Below are 8,678 nucleotides of genomic sequence, written 5' to 3' on the forward strand. Positions count from 1 at the left end.
GAATGACTTGGAGAACTGTGTTCTGAAGTATCTGCTGCTCTTGCCCTTTGATGTGGTGTGGATCGTGGGTTTTGAAGGTACGGTCAAAGAAGCCTTTGCAAAGGCATATTCTAAACAGAGGTTTCTTCTCCACAGTCATCTCGAGGGCAAAATGTGAGACTCCAGGTGTGCAGGAAGATGTAATGTGGGGTGGATCTTTCTCACCATCAACCAAATAATCTCTCAAACACAAACTAAAGCAGCAATTGCTGGAAAAACTCAATGATTTAGGCAGCATCTGTGGAGACAAAGTAGAGTTAGTGTTTAGAGTCCAGTGACCCTTCTTCAGAACTGACAGCAGCTATGACAAAGTGGTATTTCTGCTGATGACACGGGGTTGAAGGGAAACGGAGTGAGTGGATAGGTGGAAACAGAGCCCAGAGAGAGAAAAAGACGGGCAGACAAAAGGATGGCTGATGGGAAGCCAGGGAAGAGGAAAAATGCTGACAATGGGGACAATGAGAAGGTGAAAATGGGTCGGTTGTGCCGCAAACAGCCCATGTTGTGACAGGGCCTGGTGGGGATGGGGGTGGGTAAAGGACACAGAGGGAGGTGCTCAGGCCTTAATTTTATTGAACTGGATATTGAGCCCTGAAAGCAACATCTCAGTGCGTGTCTGAAATTTCTGGAGATGTGCATTCTGTAAAATGACTTGGACAGTGTGTTCAGGGAACCATCCCACAGGATCCACCCTCTCCTCACCCACAAGGCCCAGAGGACACTATGTGGTGATCACTGCCCGATGGACTTGTGGTCAAATGTGGTTTTTCTGCATGAATGTTTTAATGAAGGACGGATCACCTGACACTATCAAACAGACTGGAGCATTCTATAGCAATGTGGTCAAACCCATCCTCCTCAACACCAGGGACAGATAGAAAGTCAGCACGTGGTGACATTTGTGTGGAGGGTCCATGTACAGTTTGATGCAACCATACACAAAGGTGACTGGTGACAGATAATTTGTACATTATAGGTGCAGTTTAGACTTCCAAACAAAGCAGAGGATTGCTCTGGATATCACTACAGTACAGAAGGGAGGGAGATAGGGGTGAACCCGCACAGCGATATTGGGAGCCCCTCACACCTGATAACCTGATTGATACTGGCAATGAGGAATGACCATTGCTCCCAAGTGCCCATCTTTTCTTTTACCATTTCTATACCTTCCTAATGTTGGGCAGGAACCCAGGCTCCTCTAAATTATCCACAGTATCATTTCAAATAGTTTGACCTGCCATCAAAGGACACAAATAATTAGTTCCCGTAGTTCCCAAAGAACATGATCCTGCTGTTACCACAGAAGCCTCCTGTCATTTGAGATTTTCTTTGTCTGATGCCTTGATCAGACCTCATCAGTTTTCACATGATATCTCACATAATGAGGGAGACAGAGAGTCTGAAAATGTTAGAAAAGCTGCCATTTAAATTGAAACCTAGATTAAGATGCCTCATTTACCAAATCAAGCCAAGAGAGCTGGGTTATTTGGAATAATGTAGTCTTTGAGCAGACATGATTGATTATAAATTGCCCTGACTACAAGCGAGTCCATAATGGAAATAATCCAAGATTCAGAGACTGCCCATCACATACTGACTCCATCCACAGAAAGGAAACCATCTAGTTGATATGACGGATTTGAAAAAGCACCCAATTTGCTCAGCAGAGATCTGAAAATCACTGCAAACTGCTGAATAACTCTGACTTGTCTCTAAAGATAGTAACAGTATTTTCCAATAGATGCACAGGTGGGGTCTGAAAGATATCTTTGGGCATTAGATTAATTCTTGGTCACTAAACTCTTAAAACTCTGGGCACTGGTTTTCCTGGGCAACAATGCAGCCTAGATAATAAAATGTGAGGCTGGATGAACACAGCAGGCCAAGCAGCATCTCAGGAGCACAAAAGCTGACGTTTCGGGCCTAGACCCTTCATCAGAGAGGGGGATGGGGAGAGGGAACTGGAATAAATAGGGAGAGAGGGGGAGGCAGACCGAAGATGGAGAGTAAAGAAGATAGGTGGAGAGGGTGTAGGTGGGGAGGTAGGGAGGGGATAGGTCAGTCCAGGGAAGACGGACAGGTCAAGGAGGTGGGATGAGGTTAGTAGGTAGCTGGGGGTGCGGCTTGGGGTGGGAGGAAGGGATGGGTGAGAGGAAGAACCGGTTAGGGAGGCAGAGACAGGTTGGACTGGTTTTGGGATGCAGTGGGTGGGGGGGAAGAGCTGGGCTGGTTGTGTGGTGCAGTGGGGGGAGGGGATGAACTGGGCTGGTTTAGGGATGCAGTAGGGGAAGGGGAGATTTTGAAACTGGTGAAGTCCACATTGATACCATATGGCTGCAGGGTTCCCAGGCGGAATATGAGTTGCTGTTCCTGCAACCTTCGGGTGGCATCATTGTGGCAGTGCAGGAGGCCCATGATGGACATGTCATCTAGAGAATGGGAGGGGGAGTGGAAATGGTTTGCGACTGGGAGGTGCAGTTGTTTGCTGCGAACTGAGCGGAGGTGTTCTGCAAAGCGGTCCCCAAGCCTCCGCTTGGTTTCCCCAATGTAGAGGAAGCCGCACCGGGTACAGTGGATGCAGTATACCACATTGGCAGATGTGCAGGTGAACCTCTGCTTAATGTGGAATGTCATCTTGGGGCCTGGGATGGGGAGGAGGTGTGGGGACAAGTGTAGCATTTCCTGCGGTTGCAGGGGAAGGTGCCGGGTGTGGTGGGGTTGGAGGGCAGTGTGGAGCGAACAAGGGAGTCACGGAGAGAGTGGTCTCTCCGGAAAGCAGACAGGGGAGGGGATGGAAAAATGTCTTGGGTGGTGGGGTCGGATTGTAAATGGCGGAAGTGTCGGAGGATAATGCGTTGTATCCGGAGGTTGGTAGGGTGGTGTGTGAGAACGAGGGGGATCCTCTTGGGGCGGTTGTGGCGGGGGCGGGGTGTGTAAATGGCGGAAGTGTCGGAGGATAATTGTAAATGGCGGAAGTGACCCCGCCCCCGCCACAACCGCCCCAAGAGGATCCCCCTCGTTCTCACACACCACCCTACCAACCTCCGGATACAACGCATTATCCTCCGACACTTCCGCCATTTACAATCCGACCCCACCACCCAAGACATTTTTCCATCCCCTCCCCTGTCTGCTTTCCGGAGAGACCACTCTCTCCGTGACTCCCTTGTTCGCTCCACACTGCCCTCCAACCCCACCACACCCGGCACCTTCCCCTGCAACCGCAGGAAATGCTACACTTGTCCCCACACCTCCTCCCTCACCCCCATCCCAGGCCCCAAGATGACATTCCACATTAAGCAGAGGTTCACCTGCACATCTGCCAATGTGGTATACTGCATCCACTGTACCCGGTGCGGCTTCCTCTACATTGGGGAAACCAAGCGGAGGCTTGGGGACCGCTTTGCAGAACACCTCCGCTCAGTTCGCAACAAACAACTGCACCTCCCAGTCGCAAACCATTTCCACTCCCCCTCCCATTCTCTTGATGACATGTCCATCATGGGCCTCCTGCAGTGCCACAATGATGCCACCCGAAGGTTGCAGGAACAGCAATTCATATTCCGCCTGGGAACCCTGCAGCCATATGGTATCAATGTGGACTTCACCAGTTTCAAAATCTCCCCTTCCCCTACTGCATCCCTAAACCAGCCCAGTTCATCCCCTCCCCCCACTGCACCACACAACCAGCCCAGCTCTTCCCCCCCACCCACTGCATCCCAAAACCAGTCCAACCTGTCTCTGCCTCCCTAACCGGTTCTTCCTCTCACCCATCCCTTCCTCCCACCCCAAGCCGCACCCCCAGCTACCTACTAACCTCATCCCGCCTCCTTGACCTGTCCGTCTTCCCTGGACTGACCTATCCCCTCCCTACCTCCCCACCTATACTCTCTCCACCTATCTTCTTTACTCTCCATCTTCGGTCTGCCTCCCCCTCTCTCCCTATTTATTCCAGTTCCCTCTCCCCATCCCCCTCTCTGATGAAGGGTCTAGGCCCGAAACGTCAGCTTTTGTGCTCCTGAGATGCTGCTTGGCCTGCTGTGTTCATCCAGCCTCACATTTTATTATCTTGGAATTCTCCAGCATCTGCAGTTCCCATTATCTCTAATGCAGCCTAGATGTTGGGCAGGAGCTGAAGTAACTGTCACTAATTTGTTGAATGCCTTGTGGCAGGCAACCAGCTGCAAGGAGCAGGAGATGATTCTGGTCATATCGTTACAATCCAGGTTGTCCACCAACTCTACAACATTAGCTGTCAAGTAAGGTGCTCCAGAATATTAACCAGATAAAGATAGGAGCGCAGCTTGGAAGTGGTGAATATCATTGAGTTGGCGGGTTCTGAGTAAGGGAGTGCTAACAGGATCAGTGCTTGTGCCTCTGCTATTAACAATACATATCAATGACTAAATTTGTGCACAACCCCAGTGCAGGCCTATCTATAGTCTTGCCCACTGTTTGGACTATAAACATAATTTAGAATGAGTTTCAGTAACTTGCTTTCAAAAGTGCGGCAATTCCATCCACAGTTTTTGGTTTTAAAACAGTCCTTTTCCTGGTCCAGAATCAAAAATACAAGGGAAAAAGATACAGTCTTTGTAATAAAGAGAAACAAGTAGATGTAACATACACAGATTTCCAAACAGCATTTAATGATGTACAATACATAAGGGTACTTAAGAGCCCATTATATTAATACAGTGCATTAGTTTGGCTGGAAGATTGGGTAACTAATAGAACAGTGAGTTCAGATAATGGAGCATTTTCAGGACAACAACCTGTATCTAGAAATTAGGCTGAAAATCTGAGGGGAGTGAGACAATGAAGTGAGAGTTGTAGTGGTAGGTTGGGGTGGAGGCAAAATTCTGAAATTAAGAGGACAGCTGAGCTGCTTATTATGGTCAGCAGAAAATTGAAGACTTCATCTAGATCGATGACTTGTGTTTTCCTTTGCTTGAGAAGCCTTAAGTAAAGTTCAGTGACTGGCAAATGGGATACAGAGGTCTCCAAACAGTGAGCATGCACTCCATTTATGTCAGACAGGAGCTACACCGAAGAAACCCTCTTATTAATTATATTCTATCGACATGTCACAATCCTGTTTTCTAGTCATGAGGTATATATATGGCAGAGGCAAATCATAAATCTGCTCACTGGATACAGTGGGGATTAGTTTTCAGCCTTTGGAATAAATTGCTGATTCATGCAATGAGTTACTTTCCTATAGACATTTCCAAATGCAGAGCTCTGTGTAACGGCTGTCTAGTGGCGTAAAGGTTCCTCTTTTTCCTCTCTCACCACTGACTGGAGATTGCATGTCCACATAGGGTGGGATGGGGGTATTGGTTTATGGCAGTTATACCTCTGTGGGATGGGACTGCCTCAATGAAGCAGCTGCCGTATCTGTGTTCCTCTTCATAGGAACATAGAAACAATTTTACAGTTTAAACAGGAAGCACACAGAGTAGCTGGCTATGATCTGATTACTGTAAATTTACACGACTTTAAAGCATTGCATTAGCCCTTCAGCTAATTTCATTGGGTTGAAAGAGGACCTAACCATGACTAACTGCTTGTAATAAAACAATAGTCTCTCAGTGGGGACTTCACAGAAGGAGGTCATGTGTCAGCTGTTCAGCTACAAAATAATTCTCAAATTTCCTATTAGAAGACATTTTTATCACTGGCTTATTATCTGCCCAGTTGATTATATTCCATATACTTATAGTACTGTAACTACTAGCATGTTGTCTAGGGGTTAGGCCTAATCATTTTCTCACCCAGCACTGGGAATAATACTACTGCACCCTGCTGCATATTTTCCTTACAACGAATTGCTACGCACTCCCATTTACAATCTACACCCAATCACTGTCTACAACCAATCACAGATGACACCCAATCACAGCCTACACCCATTCTCAGGCTGCACCCAATTACAGACTACACCCAAGTGGAGCTTAGAGGCCTGAAGACTGTTTCCTCTCCACTACATAAGTAAAGCACTGTGGCTATTGGAAATCTGAAATAAAAACAGGAGGTACTGGATGTGGTCAGTAGGTGAGGGAGCGTCTGCGGACAGAATTTAGGTTTCTGTTCTGTGACCAGCTAGGTCAATGCTCTCGAAACATTTTCCCGCTGTGACTCCAATTTGAGGCATGAAGGTTGTTGAGACCCCTATGAGAGAGTGGATGCCTATTTCAGGAATACAGCTGTTATAACGCGATCACAATTCCAAAACAGTCATTGCTGCCTCATAGTGCGTGAGCCCAAAATGTAAGCTTGTGACCCCAGTGGGAGTCCTGACTGCCACCACTCCATTTTCAGAAGCTTTGTATCATGTTTTGACAAATGTCACAGTTCACCTAAAACATTAACTCTTTCTCCACAGATACCACCTGACATGCTCAGTGTTTCTGGTATTTTCTGATTTTATTCTATGATTTCCTCTCCCCGGTCACCCATTTGTTGCTTACCTAGAAATGATCAGGGAGAGGGAGAGGAGATTGAGGGTAGAGGGGCGAACTCAGAGGAGGGCATATTCAGGAGATTAAAGGGGTGAAGGGAGATTGAGGAATAAGATCTGAGGGAGGAAAGCAGATTGTGGAGTAGAAGGGCAGGGGACCGGTTGAAGGGAAATGGGAAAGGAACAAACACTAGAGAGGGGTGACATACATGAGACTGCAGAGCAAAGATGGCAGGTTGGAGGGAAACCATGAGAAAGGAATGAGAGGTCAGTGTGAAGATTGTTGGGTTCAGGGGTTTGATAGAAAATCACAGAACTTATCACAGAATCCCTGCAGTGCAGAAGCAAGCCATTTAGCCCATCGAGTATGCACTGACCCCCTGAAGAACATCTCAACCAGACCCACTCCACTACCCTATCCCTGTGATTCACTTGACTTGCACATCCCTGGACACCATGGGCAATTTAGCATGGCGAATCCACCTAACCTGCACATCTTTGGACTGTGGAAAGAAATTGGAGTACCCAGAGAAACCCACGCAGACAGTCACCCGAGGCTGGAATCAAACCCAGGTCTCTGACTCTGTGAGGCAGCAGTGCTAACCACTGAGCCACCGTGCCAACCCAAAGGAATCGGAGGGGGCAAGGGCATAGATCCAAGAGGGTGGACGGCACAGGTGACTTGTAGGGATGAAGGAGGATGTCAAAGGAAGACAAAACATTGGAAGCTGGGTCAGGAGTTGGAGGGTTAGAGGCCAGGAGATTCCAGAAAGGTTGGTTACCTGAGAGAAGTGACAGGAGATTGAGATGTTTGAAGCCAAATGGATTCTCTGCATGTTCAAAACGACTCTTTGACTGCGAGACAAGAGATCAGAATTGCAAACAGCAGAGTGGACAGAGTCTATCAGGGACAGGAGTTCAACACTTTCCAGGATAAAGCACAGCACTTGGACATCAACTTAAACATGCCACTTCCTTTACCATCAACACAGTGGCAGCTGGAGTGCCATATTCTCGATGTACTGCAACAACTCACCAAGCTTCTTTCAACAACACGTTCCAAACGCACAATTGCTTTCATCTAGAAGGACAAAGGCAGCAGATACATGGGAACACCACCCCCTGCAAGATCCCCTCCGAGTCACTCACCCTGCTGACTTGGGTGGGTCACTGATGCTGGGTCAAAATCACGGAACATCCTACCTAAAGGCATATGGAGAGTCGGAGAGAGAGAAGACTGCTAGGAGGGAGGAGAGGGGTACTTAGAAGAGAACTTAACATCAAAATTAAACTTTTTATATTGTCATACAAGGCATTTTATTTATATCCTGCAGTACCGTCTTTAGACAAGCAGCTGCTTTGCTTGAGAATGACAGTAACTTTGTTTCTATTCCCTGCATCACCTTATGATGGTCTTTATAGAATATTCTGCCTTTCTCATGAGATAATCTAATCACTGCAAACAGCAGTTTGTAAAATTCATTCAGGGGATTTATTGCCCATCCCTAGCTTCCCTTGAGAAGGTGATCGTGAGCTGCCTTCTTAAACCGCTGCAGTCCACATGCTCTAATAGACCCGCAATGCCATTAAGGAGGTAGTTCCAGGATTTTGCCCTCGTGACAAGAAGGAATGACAATATATTTCTAAGTCAGGATGGTGAATAGTTTGGAGGGGAATTTGCAGGGGGTGGTATTTCCATGTAACTGCTGCCCTCGCCCTTCTAGAGGTTAGTGGCTGTCTGAGTCCTCATGAATTTCTGCAGTGTGTCTTGCAGATTGTACACATTACTGCTAATGAGCATCAGTGGTGGAGTGAGTGGATATTTGAGAATGTGGTGCCAATCAAATGGGCTGCTTTGTCCTGGGTGGCTTCTTGAGTGTTGTTGGAGCTGCATCCATCCAGGCAAGTGGGGCGTCTTCCATCACACTCCCAACTTGTGCCTTGTAGGTGCTGAACAGCCTTTGAGGAGTCAGGCAATGATTTACAATCCCCTGACCTGCTTTTGTAGGCACTCTACTTGTTTGGCTGGTGCAGTTCGGTTTCTGGTCAATGGTAACTCCCGGGATGTTGATCATGTGATAAAGAAAATCTTCTGCAGCGATGCACACTGATAAAAATTGTTTTGATGCCATGGCACAGGTGAAAATCTGATTGGGGGGATTCAAACATGAAGGTC

This window comes from Stegostoma tigrinum, chromosome 19 (genome assembly GCF_030684315.1).
Source record: "Stegostoma tigrinum isolate sSteTig4 chromosome 19, sSteTig4.hap1, whole genome shotgun sequence".
NCBI classification, from domain to species: Eukaryota; Metazoa; Chordata; class Chondrichthyes; order Orectolobiformes; family Stegostomatidae; genus Stegostoma; species Stegostoma tigrinum.